The 21,771-nt window shown below is 37.1% G+C and overlaps 1 pseudogene; it reads left to right on the top strand.

Moving 5' to 3' along the window:
* Window positions 1–16,563, top strand: part of LOC126962205 (GPN-loop GTPase 3-like) — a 33,503-nt pseudogene extending 16,940 nt beyond the window's left edge.
* The last annotated feature ends 5,208 nt before the right edge of the window (window positions 16,564–21,771 follow it).

Here is a 21,771-nt window from a genome sequence, read left to right as displayed (position 1 = left end):
TGAAAGTAGACTCTAATAAGTTAAAGATGCATATGAGAAACCCTAAGGCAGCCATTTAAAAAATATCAAAAGAGTAAACCTAATAAACTAATACACGGATAAAATGGAATACTAAAGAAATATAATTAATCCAAAAGAAGGCAGCACATGAGAAAAGAAGGAAGGAAATACAGATGCTACAAATAGAAAACAAATGGTAAGACGATATATTCACCATATTGAGATCCTCACTAAATATACATGGTCTAAATATTCCTGTTAAAAGCACAGATTGTCAGTCTGGATAAAAAGGCAAGACCCAACTATAAACTATCTACAAGAAACATACTTTAACTTAAAAAGACACAGACAGGCTAAAAGTAAAAGGATGGAAAATATTTACCATGCACATATGAGTGATAAGAAAGTAGGGGTGGCTATATTAATATTAGTCAAAGTAGACTTTGGGTCAAGAAATACTGCCAGACATAAAAGAGATATTTTATACTGATAAAGGAGTTCATGCTTGAATAAAATATCATATTTCTAAATGTGTATGCACCTTGCCTAAAAATAGAGCTTCAAAATACATGGAAAGAATTAAACAGAACTAAAAGGAGAAATAAATATACATAGATAATTGTAAATTTCAACAAATCTCTATGTTATTCATTGAGCAGGTAGACAAAGAAAATCAATAAATACTTAAAAGTCTAGAGCAAAATTGTCAGTCAACTTAGCCTAACAAAAGTAGAATGTATATTTCTCAAAGTCAATATAGAATATTGACCAGGATAAACTGTTGAGCTGTAAAATAAATCTTAGCATATATAAAAGGATTGAAGTCTTATAGAAAATATTCTTTGATCACAATGCAATTAACTAGAAATTGGAAGCAGAAACATACCTTTCAGATCTCCTAAATTTTGAAATTAAACAACACACATTTAAATAGTTCATGGGTCAAACAAGAAATAACAAGGGAAAATCGGAAAATAAATTTTAAATTGAAAAATAATAGAAAACTTAATGCATCAAAATTTGTAGGATGCAGGTAAAGAGAATGTAGAGGAAATTTGTAACTTTTAAATACTATGTTAGAAAAAAAGAGCAGTCCCATGATTTAACCCCATACTTCAGGAATATAGAATAAAAGAGCAAACTAAACCCAAAGTATATACAAGGAAAGGAAAAGCAAAAATAAGAACAGAAAAATCAATGAAATTAAACACGAACAGAGAAATAAACAAAAGAAAAAGAAAAATCTGTAAAATATTAATAAATACATTTCTAGACAGAAAATTAAAAATGAAATTATATGAATTAGCAATATAATAAATGACAAAGACATCACTACAGATAGATCTTCTTTATGTTACATGAATTATTATTTTATGCCAATAAGGTTGACATCTTCAATTAAATAAAAATTCCTTTAAAAATTATCAAAATTTACATAAAAAGAAATAGAAAAACTTAATAGCCCTTACGCATTAAATAAACTAAATTTGAATTGAAAATGTTCCCACAAAGAAAATGTCAGACCTGGATGGGATCGTTGGTAAATTCTATCAAATATTTAAGAAAGTAATAATACCAATATTTTATAAGACGTTTTGTAAAGTAGAAGAAAAGAATTGTCCCAGCTTGATTCACAAGGTCGACATTTCCAAAAATATGCAAACATTGTGCAAGAAAACTAAATTACAGACCAATATCCCTCATTAACATGCATGTAAAATTTCTTAACAAAATATTTAGCAAATTGAATCCAGTAGTATACAAAAAAATAACATGTTATAACCAAGTGGGTTTTATTCCAGGAATGAGAGGTCAATTTAGTGTTTGGAAACCAATGTAATTACCATATTAACAAAATAAAGGAGAAAAAAATTACACAAGATTATCTTAATATATGCAGAAAATTATCTGACAAAATTTAACACTAATTCTCTAAGAACTTTCAGAAAACTAAGAAGAGAAGGTAACTTTCATAATATGGTAAAGGATAATGATAAAATCCCATAGTCATTATCATACTTAATGGTGAAAAACCAAGATGAGGAAGAAAACAAAGATATCATTGTCACCACTTCAACACTTTACAAAAATCATAGTCAATGCAATAGGATCAAACTAAATAAAATGTGAGAGGAAGCAGAGCAAGATGGCTAAATAGAAACCTTCGCTGATTGTCCCCCCTGGAGAAACACCAAATTTAACAACAATCTACACAGAAGAACACCCTCATAAGAACCAAAAATCAGGCAAGCAAACAGTAGCTGATTTTAACTTCCTATTACTGAAAGAGGCACTAAAGAGGGTAGGAGAGACAGTCTTGTATTGCCAACACCAACCCTCCCTCATCTCCTGGCAGCAGCCACATGGCATAGAGACAAAACTGTGTGCTTTGGGGAGGAGAGTGTAGTGACTGTGGGAATTGGCATTGGAACTCAGTGCTGCCAACACCAGGCAGAACTCAGCCAATGAACATGGAGGGAACATTTAGACCAGCCCTAGCCAGAGGGGAATTGCCCATTCCAGCAGTTGTAATTTGAGATACCATAAGCCTTGCCACTCTGGGTTTAAGCACTCTGGGGTTCTACATAAACTTGAAAGGCAGGCTAGTCCACAACGACTGCAACTCCTAGGCAAGTCTTAAGGCTAAGCTGGGTTTGTAGCCAGTGGATGTTGGGGGCAGGTGATTTAGCAAGACACCAGCCAGGGTGGCCAGGGAGCGCTTACACCACCCATCCCCCAACCCCAGGCAGCACAGCTCACAGCTGCAAAAGAGATCCCGTCCTTCCACTTCCAGGACAAGGAAGAGTAAAGAAGACTTTGTCTTGCATCTTAGATAACAGCTCAGCCACAGTAGGATAGGTCACTGGGCAGAGTCGTAAAGCCTCCCACCCAGGTCCTACCTCCTGGACAATATTTCTAGACACACACTCAGCCAGAAGGTAAATTGCTGCCTTGAAGGGAAGGACCTGGCTCTGGAAGGATTCATCATCTGCCGACTAAAGAGCCATTGGGCCCTGAAAAATCAGTAGTGGTAACCAGGTAGTACATGCCATGGGCCTTGAGTGAGATCCTGAGATGTGCTGGTTTCAGGTGTGACTCAGCATATTCACAGTTATGGTGGCTATGAGGAGAGACTCCTTCTGCTTAAGAAAAAGCAGAGGGAAGAATAAAGGGGACTTTGCCTTGCAGTTTAGGTACCAGCTTGGACACAGTGAAAAAGAATACCAACTAGACTCTTGGGGTTCTCAACTCCAGGCCTTGGCTCTTGGATGGCATTTCCGGACCTACTCTGGGCCAGAGGGGAGCCCACTTCCCTGAAAGGTGAGTCTCAGGCCTGGCAGCATTCACCACAAGCTGACTGAAGAGCCCTCAGACCTTAAGTGAACATTCGTGGTAGAACATTAAGTGAACATTTCTGGCAGAAATCCCCATGAACTTGTGGTGGCAGACATGGGGAGAGATGACTCTGTCTGGGGAAAGGGGAGGGAAGAGTGGGAAGGACTTTATCCTATGATTTTGGTGCCAGCCTAGCCACAGGAAAATAGAGCGCCAGGTAGATTTCTGAAGTTTCAGTGGCTCCTGGCTGGCATCTCTGGACTTGCCTGAGGCCTGGTGGTGGGGGGTTGGGTTGGAACTTGGCACCCTGAAGGGAAGGACACAAGACTGCCTGGCTTCACCACCAAGTAGTGGTTACAGCAGGCTTTGGGAAAGACCCAGTGCTGTGCTAGTTTCAGGTCTGACCCAGCACAGTCCCAGTGGTGGTAGCCACAGTGGTGCTTGTGTTACCCCACCCCCAGCTCACCAGAGAGCAGCTCACAGAGAGAGAGAGAGAGAGAGAGAGAGAGAGAGAGAGACACACACACACACACACACACAGAGAGAGACAGAGAGAGTTAGTTTGTTTGGGAGAAAGTAAGGGAAAAATACAAGAGACTTTGCCTGGCAATCCAGAGAAATTTTCTGGATCTTATCCAAAATTACCAAGATCATACCTCTAGGAGTCTGTAAGAATCACAGCATTACTGAGTTTGGAGTGCTCCCTAATGCACATACAGCTTCAGTGACCAAAAACTTGGATCACAACACCCAAGTCCCTTCAAATACCTGGAAAGCCTTCCCAAGAAGGACAGGCACAAACAAGCCCAGACTGTGAAGACTACAATAAATACATAATTCTTCAATGCCCAGACATAGAGGAATATCCACAAACATTAAGATTATGCAGGGAAACGTGACCTCACCAAATGAACTAAATAAGGCACCAGGGACCAATGCCAGAGAGACAGATATGTGACCTTTCAGACAGAGAATTAAGAAACTCAAAGAAATTCAAGATAACAGAGAAGGAATTCAGCATTCTATTAGATAAAGTTAACATAGACATTGAAATAATTAAAAAGAATGAAGCAGAAGTTCTGGAATTGAAAATGCAATTCACATACTGAAGGATGCATCAATCTTAACAGCAGAACTGATCAGGTGGAAGAAATAATTAGTAAACTTGAAGACAGGCTATTTGAAAATACATAGTCAGAGGAGACAAAAAATATGAAAGAATGAAGCATGCCTACAAGATCTAGAATAGCCTAAAAGGGGCAAACCTAAGAATTATTGGCCTTAAAAAGGAAATTAATACATATCAGCAGAGAAAAACAGCTATATTTAAAGGAATACAGGGAGAAAGAAAAGAGGGAAAAAAAGGCCACAAAACAATAGAAAACAAATAATAAAATGGCAGCAGTAAATCCTTACTTGTCAATAATAAAACTGAATGTAAATAGACAAATCTCTCCAATCAAAAGACATAAAGTGGCTAAATAGATTTAAAATATAAGACAATGTTCTGTTGCTTACAGGAAAAATATATTTTATGCCAATTGAAACCAAAAAAGAGCAGGAATAGCTATACATGTATCAGATAAAATAGACAAAATACATTTAAAGACTAATATGATAAGAAGAGACAAAGAAGGTCATTATATAATGATAAAAATGTCAATTCAGCAAGGGAATATAACAATTTTAAATATATATTCACCCAACACTGTAGCACTCAGATATATAAAGCAATTATTATTAGAGGTAAAGAAAGAGATAGACTCCAGTACAATAATAGCTAGTAAAGTCAGCACCCCACTTTCAGCATTAGACAGATCATCCAGGCAGAAAATCAAAAATGAAACATCAGACTGAATCCGCACTATAAACCAAATGGACCTAGAAGATTATTTACAGAACTCTTAATCCAACAACTGCAGAGTAAATACTCTTCAGCATATGGATCATACTCAAGGATAGACCATATGTCAGATCACAAAACAAGTCTTAAAACATTCCAAAAAAATTGAAGTGATATCAAGCATCTTCTCTGATCACAATGGAATAAAACTATAAATTAATGAGAGGAATTAATAATTGGAATCTATACAAGCACATGGGAATTAAACAGTATGTTCCTGAATGATTATTGGGTCAATGAAGAGATTAAGAAATAAATGGAAAAATTTCTTGAAACAAAGGATAATGGAAAAACAACATACTAAAACCTATGGTATGAGTGAAAGCAGTACTAAGAGGGAAGTTTGTAGCTGTGAGTGCTTATGCCAAAAAATAAGAAAAAATTCAAATAAACAACCTAATGATGCATCTTAAAGAACTTGAAAAGCAAGAGCAAAGCAAACTCAAAATTAGTAGAACAGAAATAATAAAGATTACAACAGAAACAAATGAAATTGATATTAAAAATATAATAAAGATCAATGAAACAAAAAGTGTATTTTTTTGAAAAGATAAACAAAATTGAAAAAGCTTTAGCCAAACTAAGAAAAAAAGAGTGAAGACCCGAATAAATAAAATCAGGGATGAAAAAGAAGACATTGCAACCAGAGACATTAAACCAATAGCACAGAAATTCAAGGGATCTTTCTTTCCTTGTTTGCAGAGGATATGATCTTACATTTGGAAAAACCTAAAGACTCCACCAAAAAAGTATTAGAACTGATAAACAAATTCAGTATTGTAGGATATAAAGTCAACATACAAAAAACAGTAGCATTTCTATATACCAACAGAAAATAATCTGAAAAAAAAAAAATCAAGAAAGTAGTCCCATTTACAGCAGCTACAAATAAAATACCCTGGAATTAACTAACAAAAGAAGTGAAAGATCTCTACAATGAAAACTATAAAACATTGATGCAAAAAGTTGAAGAGGACACACACACAATGGAAAGATATTCCATGTTCATGGATTGTAAGAATCAGCATTGTTAAAATATCCATACTACCTACAGCAATCTACAGATTTATTGCAATCCCTATCAAAATCAATGACGTTCTTAACAGAAATGGAAAAATCAATCTTAAAATCTATATAAAACCACAAAAGACCCAGAATAGCCAAAGCTGTCCTGAGCAAAAAGAACAAAGCTGGAGGAATCGCATTACCTGATTCAAATGATTCTGTGGAGCTATAGTATCCAAAACAGCATGGCACTCACAAAAAAACAGATGTAGAGGCCAATGGAACAGAATGGAGGACTCAGAAACAAATCCAGACTTCTACAGTGAACTTATTGACAATAAAAGTGCCAAAAATACACATGGGGAGAAAAACAGTCTCTTCAATAAATGGAGCTGGAAACATTGAATATCCATATGCAGAAGAATGAAACTAGATCTCTATCTTTCACCATATACAAACATGAAATCAAAATGGATTAAAGACTTAAATCTAAGATCTAAAACTATGAAACAACCACAAGACAACATTGCGAAAATTCTACACAACATTGGAGTGGGCAAAGAGTTCTTGAGTAATACTCCACAAGCACAGACAACCAAAGCAAAAATGGACAAATGGGATCATATCAATTTAAAAAGCTTCCTCACAGCAGGGAAACAATAGACAAAATGAAGAGATAACACACAGGATGGGAGAAAATATTTGCAAACTACCCACCTGACAAGGGACTAATAAGCAGAACATATAAGGAGCTCAAATGACTCTATAGGAGAAAAAAATCTAATAATCCAATTAAAAAATGGGCAAAAGATTTGAATGGACATTTCTCAAAAGAAGATATACAAATAGCAAACAAGTATATGAATAGGTACTGTATATCATTAAGAATCAGATAAATGCAAATCAAAACTACAATGAGATATCATCCCACTCCAGTTAAAATGGCTTTTATCCAAATGATGGACAATAACAAATGCTGACAAAATTGTGGAGAAAAGGGAACCCCAGTACAGTGTTGGTGGTAATGTAAATTAGTACAACCACTATGGAGAACCGTTTGGAGGTTCCTCACAAAACTATAAATGGAGCTACCAGCATATGATCCAGCAATCTCACTGCTAGATATATATCCAAAAGAAAGAAAATCAGTATATCAAAGAGATATCTGCACTCTCATGGTTATTGCAGCACTATCCACAATAGCCAAGATTTGGATGCAACCTAAGTGTTCATCAACAGAAGGATGGATAAAGAAAATGTACACATATACAATAGAGTACTATTCAACCATAGAAAAAATGAGAGCCAGTCATTTTCATCAACATAGACAAAACTGGAGATCATTATGTTAAGTAAAATAAGCCAGGCACAGAAAGACAAACTTTGCATGCTCTCAGTTATTTGTAGGTGCTAAAAATTAAAGCAATCTAACTCTTGGAGATAGAGTAAAAGGATGGTTACCTGAGTCTGGGAAGAGTAGTTGGGAAATTGGGAGGGGAAGTGGGAATGAATAATGGATACAAAGAAATAGTTAGAAACAATGGGTGACTATAGTCAAAATAATTTAATAATTTAATTGTACATTTTAAATATCTAGAAGAGTATAATTGGATTGTTTGTAACACAAAGGATAAATGCTTGAGGTGATGATTACTCCATTTACCTTGATGTGATTATTATACACTGTTTGCCTGTATCAACATATCCCATATAGTCCACAAGTATGTAGACCTACTATGTATCCACAAAAATTAAATGTTTAAAATTAAAAAAATAAATAAAATGCATACAGTTGTACAAAGAAATAAAACTGTATATCTTTGTATACATCATGATAATTTATATAGAAAATCATAAGAAAACTTCAAAAATCTACTAGATGACTTTGGCAAAGTCATAGGGCTCAATTTAATATAAGAACTGCATTGTGCTTCTATATACTGGTAATAAAAACTGGAAAATAAAATCTGATCAACTACACTATTTAGCATGGTATCTAAAAATATGAACTATTTAAGAATAAAATATTTGCAAGATCTGTACTTTAAAAACTTCAAAACATGTTGAAGGAAATTAAAGATAACATAAACAAGTGTATATATATATACCGTGTTCATGGAACAAGAAACTCAATATGTTAAGACGTCAATTCTACTCAAATTGGTCTATAGCTTGAATGATATGCTAATCAAAATCCTAACAGTCTTCTAATGTAGAAATTGGCAAATTGACTCTAAAATTTAAACAGAAATGCAAAGAACATAGAACATAGAATAGTCAAAGTAATTTCGAGGTAAAAAGAGAATAAAAATTCAAGATCTAACCATCTGATTTCAAGACTTCCTGTATGGTAACAGTGATATGGTTTGGACCTGTGTCCTTGCCAAATCTAAGAATTGTAATCCCCAGTGTTTGAGGTGGGGCCTACTGGGAGGTGATTGGATCTTGGGGAGAAGTTCTCATGAATGGTTTAAAAGCATCGCCACTTGGTACGGTATAGTGAGTGAGTTCTCACAAGATCTGGTTGTTTAAAAGCGTGTGGCACCTCCCCTCCTCCCTTCTTGCTCCTGCTCTGGCCATGTAAGATAAGCCTGCTTCCCCTCGGCCTTCCATCATGATTTTCAGTTTCTTGAGGCCTCTCCAGTAGCAGAAGCCGCTATGCTTCCTGTACAGCCTGAAGAGTCATGAGCCAATTAAACCCCTTTTCTTTATAAATTGCCAGTCTCAAGTATTTCTTTATAGCAGCCAACTGACTAATTAGAACTGACTAATGCAAACAGTCATCAAGATAATACAGTATTTGCATACAGATAGACCTGTAGACCACATATGTGGTCAACTCATTGTTTATAAAGGCAGGAAGGTAATTCAGTTAGGATGGTCTTTCCAATAAACAGTGCCCAAATCACTGAATAGACACGGATTAAATAAAAAGAACCTCAATGAGTTCCTCATGTCACATGCAAAAATTTTCTCAGAATGGAGTATAGGTCTAAGCGTAAAAGCTGAAACCCTAAAAGAAAATATAGGCAATAATCTTCACAATTATGGAGTAGGCAAACTTTTCAGGCCACACAAAGGACAAACTACAAAAAATGGAGAAACTGAACTTCATCAAATTTTAAAATTCAGTTATATGAAAGACACCAAAGAATATATTGTCCAAGCACCATGTCTCATGCCTGTAACTCTAACACTTCAGGAGGCTGAGGCGGGAGGATCCCTTGAGCTCCAGAGTTTGAGGCTGCAATGAGCCATGATTGCACCACTGTACTCTAGCCTGGGTGAGAGAGCAAGACCCTGACTCAAAAAAAAAAAAAAAAAAAAAAAAAAAAAAAGAAATAATATATAATATATAAAGAACTCTCACAGCTCAATAATAAGAAAAATTGAAACTACTTTTGCAGAAATTATAATAGTGAGAAAATTCTGACACTGAAAGAAATCTAACCTAATTCCATCTAGCTTCTAAACTCCAAGCTGCCCTTGTTCATTCCTGATCATAGGCTGAACTAACTTTGGAAGGAACTTAGTTTATAGTTTCACTTTGAAACAAAGATAACAGCCTTTCTCAAAACCAACTCCTATCTTGCCTGGGGACCAGACTACCTTTATAGGAGTAATATATTAGCCACAAGATTAGAAAGTATGTTCTGGAGCCATACAGCCAGAAACCACAAGATGCTGAATCTCCCCAATTGCTCTTAGAGATAACATCAGTATTGTAAAACCTAAGACTGGTGCTCAAGATACTTTCTAGACCCTACATTCTGATCCACCAGCTAGCACCCAGACCAGCAATCTGGCTCTACCAGTTCTGCGATCCCATCCAGGAACGGAAGACAAAAAAGAAAAACCTACTTCAGTCCCCTATGATTTAATCTCTGACCTAACCAATCAGCACTCTCTACTCCCTGGCCTCCTGTCTGCCAAATTATCCTTTAAGAACCCCAGTCTAAAAATTTTCAGGGAGACTGATTTGAGCAATAAAACTCCAGTCTCCCATACAGGTGGCTCTGAGTGAGTTAAGCCCTCTCTATTGCAATTCCTTTACCTGGGCACACAAAGGACAAACTCCTTGATAAATCACCTTTACTTGGGCAGCAGGCAAGGAGAACCCATTGGGCATTACAAAACGGCCCTGTTTTATAAAATGGGCATAAGATTTTAGCAAACATTTCACAAAAGAACTTCACGAATGGCCAATAAACACATGAAAAAACACTTAACATTACTAGTCATTAGGAAAATGTAATTAAAACAATGAGATACTACTTTATACCCATTTCAGATACAATCCAAATGCCCATGGATGCACATATTGGAGTACGTTTATATAATAGAATACTACTCAGCCATGAAAAGCATGGACTAATGATGAACATACAGCAACACAGATTGAATCTCAAAAAACGTTCAGCTGACTTTTTAAAAAACCATCATATAACTTCATTTGTATGGAATTCTAGAAAAGGCAATACTAATCTACAATGACAGAAAGGAGACCAGTGGCTGTCTGTGACCAGGGCTGGGGAGAGTGGTTACTCCAAAGGAAACCAGAATTCTTTGGGGTGATGTCAATTCTCCATGTCTTAATGTGGTTATGGTTACATAGGAGGATACATTTGTCCAATTTCTTAAAATGTAAAATAAAGTGAGTTTTTTAAAAGGGAGACTGTTTCTCCTGTCTGTTTCATTTTGTTTTCCCCTTCACTTTTCAGAATTAAGCTGCACTTAGCAGACTTTCCTGGTTACTTTGAATCAGGAACTCCTCAAAAAGTCTGTTGTTGAAGGGAGAACCACAATTAGGCAATTAGAACAGCTTGATTTGACAACTAAATGTAGAAATTCCTAATGAAAAAAAAAAACCACTTGAAATGTTGCCACATATGGAATGGGCTGGAGAAGATATCACTGAGGCATCATTGCTGTAGGGCATCCTTTCTAGGGAAGGGAAAGGAGGCAAAGGACCATGAGCTCATCATGATCAAGGATTCTGAAACTTCAGTTCATTTTTATTAATAAATTGCCTTCATGTGGCTGATGAATTGCTGGTCTGATTGGAAACTCTTTCCTGCACCGAAGAAACTGCACCAATTAACAATATTCATCTGCCAATTCAGCTCTGCAGGTTCAGGCTCATTTAACTTGACAAAAATAGCTTCTTTTTTCTTGAGTAGGGGAAGTTTTTCTCTGCCTCCAGCCCTAGTGATGGACAGAGATGGTGGTGGAATCTTATTACAGCCTCCCTGTCCCTGATGCTCTTTATCCAGCCGCAGCGCCACAGGCTGCCCGTTTTTTTTTTTTTTTTTTTTTTGGATACCCATTTCACGACCTTCTTTGGTTTCTTTACCACAAAAGTCACTCTATGTCTTTTAGCCCACAGCCCTACTGCAGTGTTCTCTGTCTTTTTCCCTTTACTCTTAATATCTTCTTTATTCGTTCCTTCCCTTTTCCCCTTCTTCCCTTTTCCCCTTCTTCCCTTACCCCCTTTCATTCTTCCGTCTTTTTTTCTTTAATTTTTCACCAGCCCCTAGCATATTCTAAACTATTTACCCCTTTCATGATGGAATCATGAACCGACACCTGCCATAGTAATCAGGTGATTTATTTTTCTCTGCAGTTTTCTTACACTGAAGTGGTACCACCCTGCCCCCATCACCATCAACTCAACTTCATTTTAAATGTTCTACTCTTGTCCTTAGAGAGACTGGCCAGTTCTTCCCACCATTTCAGACCATCATAAATTTGTAAATATAGATTCATTTGCTGAGCCTAAGTTTTCTGCATAAAAGTAAATCCCTTTTGTGATACCTACAAAAGCCACAGAATCATCAACCACAGTTCAAAAGAGCAAATGATATTCACTGCATCACAATGAACTTGATTCTAAAAAGCAAATTATTTGCTATATAATAGAAACAGGCAGGTTAAAAACAATAATTGAGTGTGAAAGAGGTCAGAGAAAGTTCTGAGAGTGATATAAAGTTTCATTACCTTGACTGAAGATGGTTTCATGGAAGTATATTATGTCAAAACTCATCAATAATACACTTTAAATATGGATGGTTTATTTACATTAATTATGCCTCAATAAAGCTGTAAAGCAAAGGAAATAAATAGGAAAAAACAAAGACAAACAAAAAACCGATGACTTAGGAGTAATTAGCCAAGCTATTCTTAAATGTAGGCTAGTGTATATGTAATTTTAGTCTTGCTATTTACCAGCTGTATCCTTATTCTATGAAAATCTCATTTTACCTTAAAAAATTAGGATGCGAGGACATACCTCTGAATGTTCAGTGATCCTGGGATGCTCTCATGCAAGCTCGTTTCACTGTGAGCTGATGAATCAGCATAAAAGCTGAATGGTAGCTCATGATCACACTCTGTTCTGCCAATAAGACAGTTTATTTTAACTCGCTGTTCCCATATTTTGAAAGAGACTGACTTCTGCAGAAGTATACAAATCAGAGATATTATCAACCCTGAACTCCCAGTAACTTTATTTTTATTCTACATGGTCACACAGGCTACTGGAGTTAATGTCCTATAGGCATGTGGGGATGCCGGGCACCTGGCAGGTATACACGTTGATCAATTCATTTGACCACATTTTCTTGCAAGGAAAATTTTCCTTAATGTGTCTTCAAATAGAAAAGTCTATGAGTAATCAAATGTGAGTGACAGAAGGGTAACCTTATTCCACTAATGTCCCCTTTAAAAATTTTCCCCCTGAGCAACCATAAAGAATAAAAATAGTGATAATTATCAGTTCTCCATTTTTGCTGTGGAAGCTGGGGAGCTATGAAACAAATATACAGCTCAGTTTCTCAGGACATTAAAAAATGCATTATGCATGTTATTCTCACCCTAGTGACAACTTATTTTTTTTAACTATTGTTTTTTCTCTGACCTGATCCTCCCCCTTCCTTCCTTCCTTCCTTCTTTCCTTCCTTCCTTCCTTCCTTCCTTCCTTCCTTCCTTCCTTCCTTCCTTCCTTCCTTCCTTCCTTCCCTCTCTCTCTCTTCCTTTTCTTTCTTTTTTTCTTTCTTCCTTTCTTTCATCTTTTATATCACAGAAAGTTTCCTCCAATCATTTTTCTAACAAGGTAGAGTGCAAACAAAGGAATAACAAACTTCCTTTAGATATGAGAAATGTGGATCTTTTTAAGTGTTATTTTCAAGAGTCTTAAGGCAACATTAGGATAATAACATAACATGAAAACTGTGGAGATAAATTGTGATCTCACGTGAGCCCCAGGATGGCCTTTATTAAATCATGCTTACTTCTTAGAGGGCTGGGAAGACATAAGCCAGTGTTTCAGAGAGAGTCTGAGGGGTGAAAGCTTTTCTCTCCCCAACAATGGCATATTTGTAGTAGAATATTCTCATAAGAGTCTTGGTGAACAAAAATATACAGGGATAGAAGGTGGAATGGAAGGAAGTCCATTTCAGAAGGAAATAATCCCAACATAACTTTCAGGATATAACAATAGGTTATTAACTGGTGGATTTGGCAGGGAAAATTCTGCTACATCATTTTTTAAATCTTTCGTCTTCTTCCTTTCTTTTAAATTTTTATTTTTATTTTTAGAGACAGTCTAGCTCTGTTGTCCAGGCTGCAGTGTAGTAGCACAATCATAGCTCATTGCAGCCTCCGACTCCTGGGCTCTAGAGATCCTCCTGCTTCAGCCTCCTGAGAGCTGGGTCTGCAGGTGTGCACCACCATGCCCAGCTAATTTTTTATTTTTTGTAGAGACGGGGATCAGCCTCTATTGCCCATGCTGATCTTAAACACCTGGCTTCAAGTAATCCTCCCACCTCAGCCTCCCAAAGTGCTGGGATTATGGACATGAGCTACTGTGCCCAGCATGAAATCATTTATGATGTGTTGACCATTTTTCAACTGGATATGAAGGCAGTATAGACACACAACTGTGAATTTATCAAGACTTGTGCTCTGTTTATTTAGTTTCTTTATATGGGAATTTTCAAACAAATGTAAAGTGGAGGCATGTACACTGCAGTAGGTAATGGCTGTATCAGTCAACACTTAGCCTTGGTTGTCATCACCTATCTTCATGGACCAAAAACACAGATAGAGTCTAGAAGAATGCACAAAGCAGCTTTTCACCAAGGGCTAAGTTTCCATTCTACTTGCTAACCCACACAGAATGCATAGAAAGTGGAGATTAGAGAGTGACTTCTACACTCCATTCAGCAGATTCCAAGTTTCTCAATGTCCATGAAGAGTCTTCGCTCTAGAGCCTCAAGGTTACTAAACTGCCACTTTTCAAGGTTCCTATTCTTGCTTTCTCCTCCATGCCTCAGTCTTTAACTCCTTTTGTCTTCCCAGTTTTTTCCAGATTCTGCCCATTTGGTCTCTTGAAGGGGTTGGCAGTCACTCGGCTCCATGGGTTTTATTGCTAGGTGGAGCCATAGTGAAGTTTCTATAACATAATCAGACTTATTATTTCAAGGCCAAGACTGATCTACTTTTATCAGTTAGAACTCCTTAGATTGCAAGTGACAGAAAGCCCAAGCCAAGGGACTTGGGTTAAGTTTGTCCTCAAGCACTCGCTTGTTCTTTTGGCTTCTAGTATGTCCTTGCCCTCATCTACTCAGGCTTTCCTACCAATTGCTGGCTGGCTATTCTATAGTGACTTAAGGTTCAACATCAGACACAGATACAACAGCCTTGCACAGACTTCTCCACCAGCAACATAGTTTCATTAAAATCTAATCCCTATAACAAACCTTTTAATCTATATTACTTCTCGTGGTTCTACTTCGCTGACTAATAATATGCCTTTACATAAGACATTCCAAGGTCTTGGAACAGTCTATGCGCATTGTATTAATCTGTTCTTGCACTGCTATAAATAAATACCTGAGAGTGAGTAATTTATAAAGAAAAGATGTTTAATTGGCTCACAGCGCTGCAGATTATACAGGAAGTATGGCAGCATCTGCTTCTTGGGAGGCCTCAGGAAACTTACAATCATGGCAGAAGGCGAAGGGGAAGCAGGCATGTCTTACATGGCCAGAGCAGGAGCAAGAAGAGGTGGAGGGGCAGGCTAGGCAGGTGCCACAGACTTTTAAACAACCAGATCTGGTGAGAACTCTATCATGAGAACAGCACCCAAGGGATGGTGCTAAACCATTCATGAAGGATCCACCCCCATGATCCAATCACCTTCCAGCAGGCCCCACCTCCAGCACTGGGGATTGTAATCCCCAATGTTGGAGATTTGGTGGGGACACAGATATAAACCATATCACACATATATTCTGTCTGCCACTCTCTTGATGAAAAATTGCAATCTAGTTTAGACAGTTGGTCTTAGTAATAGCGAGCATTCTCTTTTTATGTTTTATTGAAGTCATTAGTACAAATAATTATAAAGCTTGAGTCACTATTTAATATCATGTCATAAGCATTATTCATGCCCTTGCACAGTCTTTATAACCATAATTTTTAAAAGGCTTGACAATACTTGAGTGGATGCTCTATAATTTCATTATTCACTTTCCTATTGTTGGCACTGTAGGTATTTTCCAATATTTTACTGTTATGAATAATGATCTGAGGTACTCCTTCATGCATATAATTTTTCCATATTTTTGGAATATTTGGTTAGTCTATAATTTCATAAATTGAGAGTAAAGATATGTAAAAGGTATGAACCTTCGTATTGCTTTTGATTCATATTGTTTAATTGCTTTCAGAAGGACTAGGACAATTACAATCCCGTTAGTAATTGGTAATATCCTTGCTAACTTTGATTGTCCAGCTTGGACTGAGTTGTACATTCACCTGACTGTGATGAAGCAACTGGTCCTGCAGCTCGAGCAGTGGGGTTTCTGAGTGTATGGAGTTTTTTCTTGTTGATTCTCAGTTCATGGTGGAGTCATTCAAGTGTATTTCTGGCATCTTGGCAGTCCTAAGTGCCATGCTCTCTCTAGAAATTCTACAAGTTAACATTGTGATCAAAATGTAGCTGCAGAGTAAAAAAGCTAAAAAGGAAACTGAGAGTTTCTAGATCCAGACATGGATTCCTTATTCGATTATTCTACAAATGACTTAAGAAGCAAAACATTCAAAAAAGTAACTAAAGCTGTATGTGGACTGATGACTGCAGCATAGTTCTCTTCTTACCTCATGATCAGTCAGATGAAGAAAGTATGAACATTGTATTATAGCATATTGATTTTGCCATTCAATGTGGAGAAGATTCAAAATTTAAATAACTAAAGGAACATGAAAATAAGTCTTGTATGTTTGATGAATATTTTCAAGGACACCAGGATGAATGAAGAGTTTAATAGGGAGTAACTGTCCATACGTGAAGAGCCTGTGGCCAAACCGGTAGAATATTCTTCTCTTCGAAGGATGCAGTAGTAGAAAGCTACATATTTTAATGAAATAAAAAGTACATTTTTTTATCAGCAGCATGCTTGAATCAAGTTTTGAATTATTCTGAAACTGTTGCTGCTTAATGTGGAAACTTGTAGTGTTATTTTGAGAGCATCAGTTTAAATTTAAAAGTCAAAATTGAAATGAATGCACATAGATTTGTATATAAATTAGCTGTGCAACAGTTAATAAGGCTAGTACAACCTTATTTTTACTGTTTGTATTGTTTTTGAGGTGCAGGAATTGTTGTAACAAAATATACATGTCTTTCCAGAGGGAAATGTCTGGAAGGATATAGATAAGACTATTGCCCATCTGTACCTTACCATTTCCCTGCATTGAAAATGTATTATTTATATAATTAAAAAATTTAAAAGGGAATATCATTTTAAAGTCTTTCCTGATTTAACAGAAAAAAGTACCTATTCAATTTGAAAGGCATTCTATATTGCCTGTTTTATGCTAGTATCTATATTCTGCTTTACAATATCTAGAAAGTATCAATATCTTTACTGATCCAGAGTATACCTGAAATATGTGAAAGACACTTTCCCTAGACATTAATTTCTGAGTTGTGAATGCAATCTGCCAAAAATCTGAGGATTTGACCACATATTTTCTAATTAAACTAGGATACTTATTTGGATCATTTTTGTAATTGGAAAGGTTAAGAGAATCATCAGTGGAGACAACGTTGAGGCTATAAAAACACTGCAATTAATATCTTATCTTTTAAAATTTTAGGCAATAGCACTTTTGCTCTTCAGAATAGCATCTTAAGAGAAAGCATATTGAATTCAATCTGTTGTGTGAAATATTTTCAGTTAGAGAAGGTACAGTATGTATATATAAATGAATGTACAGACTGCTGATGATTTATTTTGGATCTATAGCAGCCTTGGAAATAGAACTGAGTTTTATATAGATCTTTCAGAGTCAGGGTAGCCCTAAGCTCTTTATAGAGCAGTAATTTTGGCTGTGTCTAAATAAGACCCATCCTTACAGCTGAAAGATAAAAAAAATTCAGATAATGAACCATTTAATTTTTTCTGTATAATGTCACATAAATGGTTTGATTTGGGGCTTCCAAAACTGCATGGCTATTTTGGCTTTATGGATGCATCTTTTGCAAGTCTCAATGCCCTGTAAAAGTGGGAAGGCTGTCAGAAATATCTTTAAGTAGGCCGGGTGTGGTGGCTCACGCTTGTAATCCCAGCACTTTGAGAGGGCAAGGTGGGAGGATCACTGGAGTCCAGGAGTTTGAGACCAGCCCGGGCAACATTGCGAGACCTCACCTCTAAAAATAAAAACAAAATTTACCATGTGTGGTGGTGGTGCACACCTACAGTCCCAGCTACTCAGGAGACTGAGGTGGGAGCATCACTGGAGCCAAGGACTTCAAAGCTGCAGTGACCTATCCAGCCTTGGTGACAGAGCAAGTTCTTATCTCAAAAAACAAAAAAACAAAAAAGAATGTCCTAGGCAGCCTACCGGGTAGGGGATGAGAATGCTTTTCCTGGCAACTAGTCATGGAATCAGCATGGCACTAGTGAGTTCAAGATGCTGCCCAGGAATACAAGGAAAGCTCTGTCTCAAAAGGAGCAACTCTAGCCTGGCTGTGGTGGACTAGCTACAGTGAGAAGTAATTGGAGTAGTCAGTATTGCTGATGATTTCCTGGCTTGCCCTCAGACAGGACCCATCAGAGCCCCTCAGTTGCCTGGCAGGTAAATACATGTATGTGACGCTTCCTACCTTATGTTCAGGAGTAAGTTTAGCACACACGTCTACAAAGAGTAGCCTTTTATATCCTGAACTATGCATTTTGCTATATTAATAGCAATGCCTCACATTGGTATAGATTTTCTGAGTTTCTCAAACCCATTTATATTTCCTTGGATTATCCATACAATAACATCTCAGCCATTAGCTGCAAGTCTTCTCAGTTCCACCTCTATGTACCTCAATCTTCGTCTTCTCCCTTCTGTCCTTCTAGTTGAAATCTTTATTCTTGCTTGGACAACTTCAATTGCCACTGAGCTGGTTGTCCTACTTATTATACTGCCTGATGCTATGACAACCTCTTCTCCATAAAACAGCTTGAGAAAGCTTTAAAAATTATATCTCATGACATATTTCTGCTTCCTTAAATCCTTTGTTGCTTTCTAAAGAGCTTGGGGAAAATCTGACCTCCTTACTGTAGCATGAAGGCCCTGCCTGATCTGGTTCCTTCTGACTTGCCCAGCCCATCCTTCTCTTTGTCTCACCCATGGCCACATAGGCCTTTTCTAAGTTCCTTGAGCATAATCCAAAACTGTCTTCCGTGAGGAACCTTGCACCTGCTGATGTGTCTGCCTGAAAACCTCTTTGTATGGCTGAATCCTTCTCATCCTTCAGGCTTTAGCTCAAATATCTCAGCCTTCAAGAATCCTTCCTCTACAAATGGGACTTCATGAAGAATGTGGGACTCAGATAAGGATGCACAACTTTGAAAGCATGGAGCTGGACAGAACCTAGTTCTTCCAACTCCTCATCCATGATGCCTGCCATGATGTATGCCAACCTGTGATTTAGATGCATTTCTTCTGTCATGAACTAAGGAGATGCTAAATTATAGGGACAATGTCTTTTATGTTTGTTTGCTTGCATTATTTTGCAGACTGGAAAATGGGGAGAGTATTGCAGATGTTAAATAATTTCTGAGTGATTGAGACTGATTCTGGCAGGAAAGATTCTGACCATTTGAGAACCCACACAGATGTGTGCTTACCATCTTTCACAGAGACACGCACACATGGGTCCCTTTTAAAAATCTATAGAGAGACAGCTCTCCTTGCTCTATATTTGTCTGAAAGGACCCTGGAGATTTGCATTTAAAAAATACCAGAAAACATCTCATTATGAGTTCTTTGAAATAAAATGGAAGTATATGTTAGGCCCAGTTTCTGCCCCTGTAAGTCATATTTTCTCTAAACTATCAGAATAAACAGGTCATTTTTCCTCTGGACTATTTTGTTTAATCCAACCATTGTCATGCAAATACAATTTTGGCGTCTATTTGTGACTCATTCTCACCTTTTTAACCTAGAGGCTCGCCCCAATGTCAGCTTGTCTCCTATGAGTTATTCGTCCAGGTTTTGAGCATATTGAACACATATGGCATGTGTCACCTTGGACAGGCAAAACCAAGGAAGGATAAGAAACAAAGAAACGAACATTGCTTTTCTTAACCATTAATAAGTGATATACATTTGCAGTTCAGATTTTCATGGTCTTATATTTTCGAATAATTGAATCACACAATAGAAAAAAATGTAAAAGGCTGTTTCGCCCCATAGTCTCATAGATACATTAAGTCTCCTTGGCTGTGTCTCTGCCAAGCCTCATTCAGCCTCTCTTTTAAGACGTCCAGCAATGGGAACTGAGTCTCTCCTGGGACTGCACCATCTTTGCAGAGCATTAACTGTTACAAATTTAAGTCAAGCCTAAATTTGGGGGTATTAGTTTGATCAGCGAATAGCATATGTTTTCATTTAGGCCGTCAATTGAACATGAAAAAGCCAAAAACAGTGCACTATGGTCAACTTCTAGAGAACTGTAGAGCCATTAAACAAGACACGCTGTATCCTAAAAATCTGGCCACAATGCTCAATGAGGAGACCATGGAAGCCTTTGGCAATGTGTTACAGAGGTCAAGATATGCTATGTATTCCATGAACATCCCTGGGTTACCTTCTTTAGTCTAGATAGCTTTGGTGACCTCATGTTGCCCTCTGGTATCCTGATAGTAGGCAATGTTATTAAGTAAGCTCAACTCCAGGTAAAGATTTGACAAAGATTTATGTATCAATAGATTAAAACTCCTTCTCCCATTGCATAATTTAAAAAATCTCCTTAAAGCTCACTCACCTCTCACTTCCATGATAATACATACCATGAAAAACAGTGGAAGAGCCTGATAATTTGATTTTATTGCCAATCGAGAGCTGTTCATCTCTGCACACACCACATGATAATAGTATCTTCCTTTTTCCCTTGGAATCTTGGTATTTATGGATGCACAGTACCCTCCAATAGCACTAGAAAAACCACCAGTTGAATCTAAAGCTCTCAATGTCTTCCCACTAAGGATACTATGTCTATATGTCTTCTCAAAATCTAGTATTCACAATCAAAACAAATGCTACAGTTACGTAAATTCTATATCTTCAGTTTGGAAAAAGCTAAAGGATCCCAACTGTACACATATTATAAAAGAAGGAATGTGGATTCTCACTGCATGGCCCCAGACCTAGGTAGGGAAGTAGAGGATTATAGAGTTCTGAAAAGAACACAGGCCAGGGAAACAAAGAGAAGAAAAATATGGACCAAGAAAGATTGGTGATGACCTTAAGCTGGGTAAATATAGCTTACCTCAATTCTGTTGGACTATCCCTCATTTTAACATACTATAATGATGTGTACATTTGTTTGTAACTGCATCAAAAAGGAAATGAGATTAGCCTGGCATGACTTACTCGTTCTAACTGAACCCATGCTGGCTGCTAATGATTGCTTTCTTTTTAAATGCTCCCAAGCCATCTGTTTAATAACCTATTCTAGAATTTTGCCTGAGAAGAATCTCAACGCCAGTGAAGTGAAAAGATCCCCAGGCAAAGACCAGGGGACCTGGGTTCTAGCTGTGTTCTGTCATTAACCAGCTGCTAGGCAAACACCTTAGTCTAGCTCATCCTGTTTCACCTCAAAAATGAGTGGGTCAGAAGAGATGATCTTCATCGCTCCTTACAGGTGTGAATCTACGATTCCTTCATTTCATTCATCTGTAGTTTTTGGAGTCTACTGTTTCCCCTGATTAGAAAATCAGGACCTTAACCATTTATAGTCTTTGAATGTTTCTGCTCTGTGTCTTCTAGATCCTGCTCTGCCACTAGCTTGTTAATTAACTCTGGAGCAGGTTGTTTAAATTCCATGGGTCTCAGTTACTTCACTTTAAAAATGAAGGAGTTTAAATCAGATGATATCTAAATTTCTGAATATGAGTCTCTAATGTCTAGTTATATTGGATATTGTTTCTGTGATCACATTCTGTACATTATTGGAATAACCAACT

Source organism: Macaca thibetana, chromosome 9 (genome assembly GCF_024542745.1).
Source record: "Macaca thibetana thibetana isolate TM-01 chromosome 9, ASM2454274v1, whole genome shotgun sequence".
NCBI classification, from domain to species: Eukaryota; Metazoa; Chordata; class Mammalia; order Primates; family Cercopithecidae; genus Macaca; species Macaca thibetana.
This window is presented reverse-complemented; position numbering and strand designations above follow the sequence as displayed.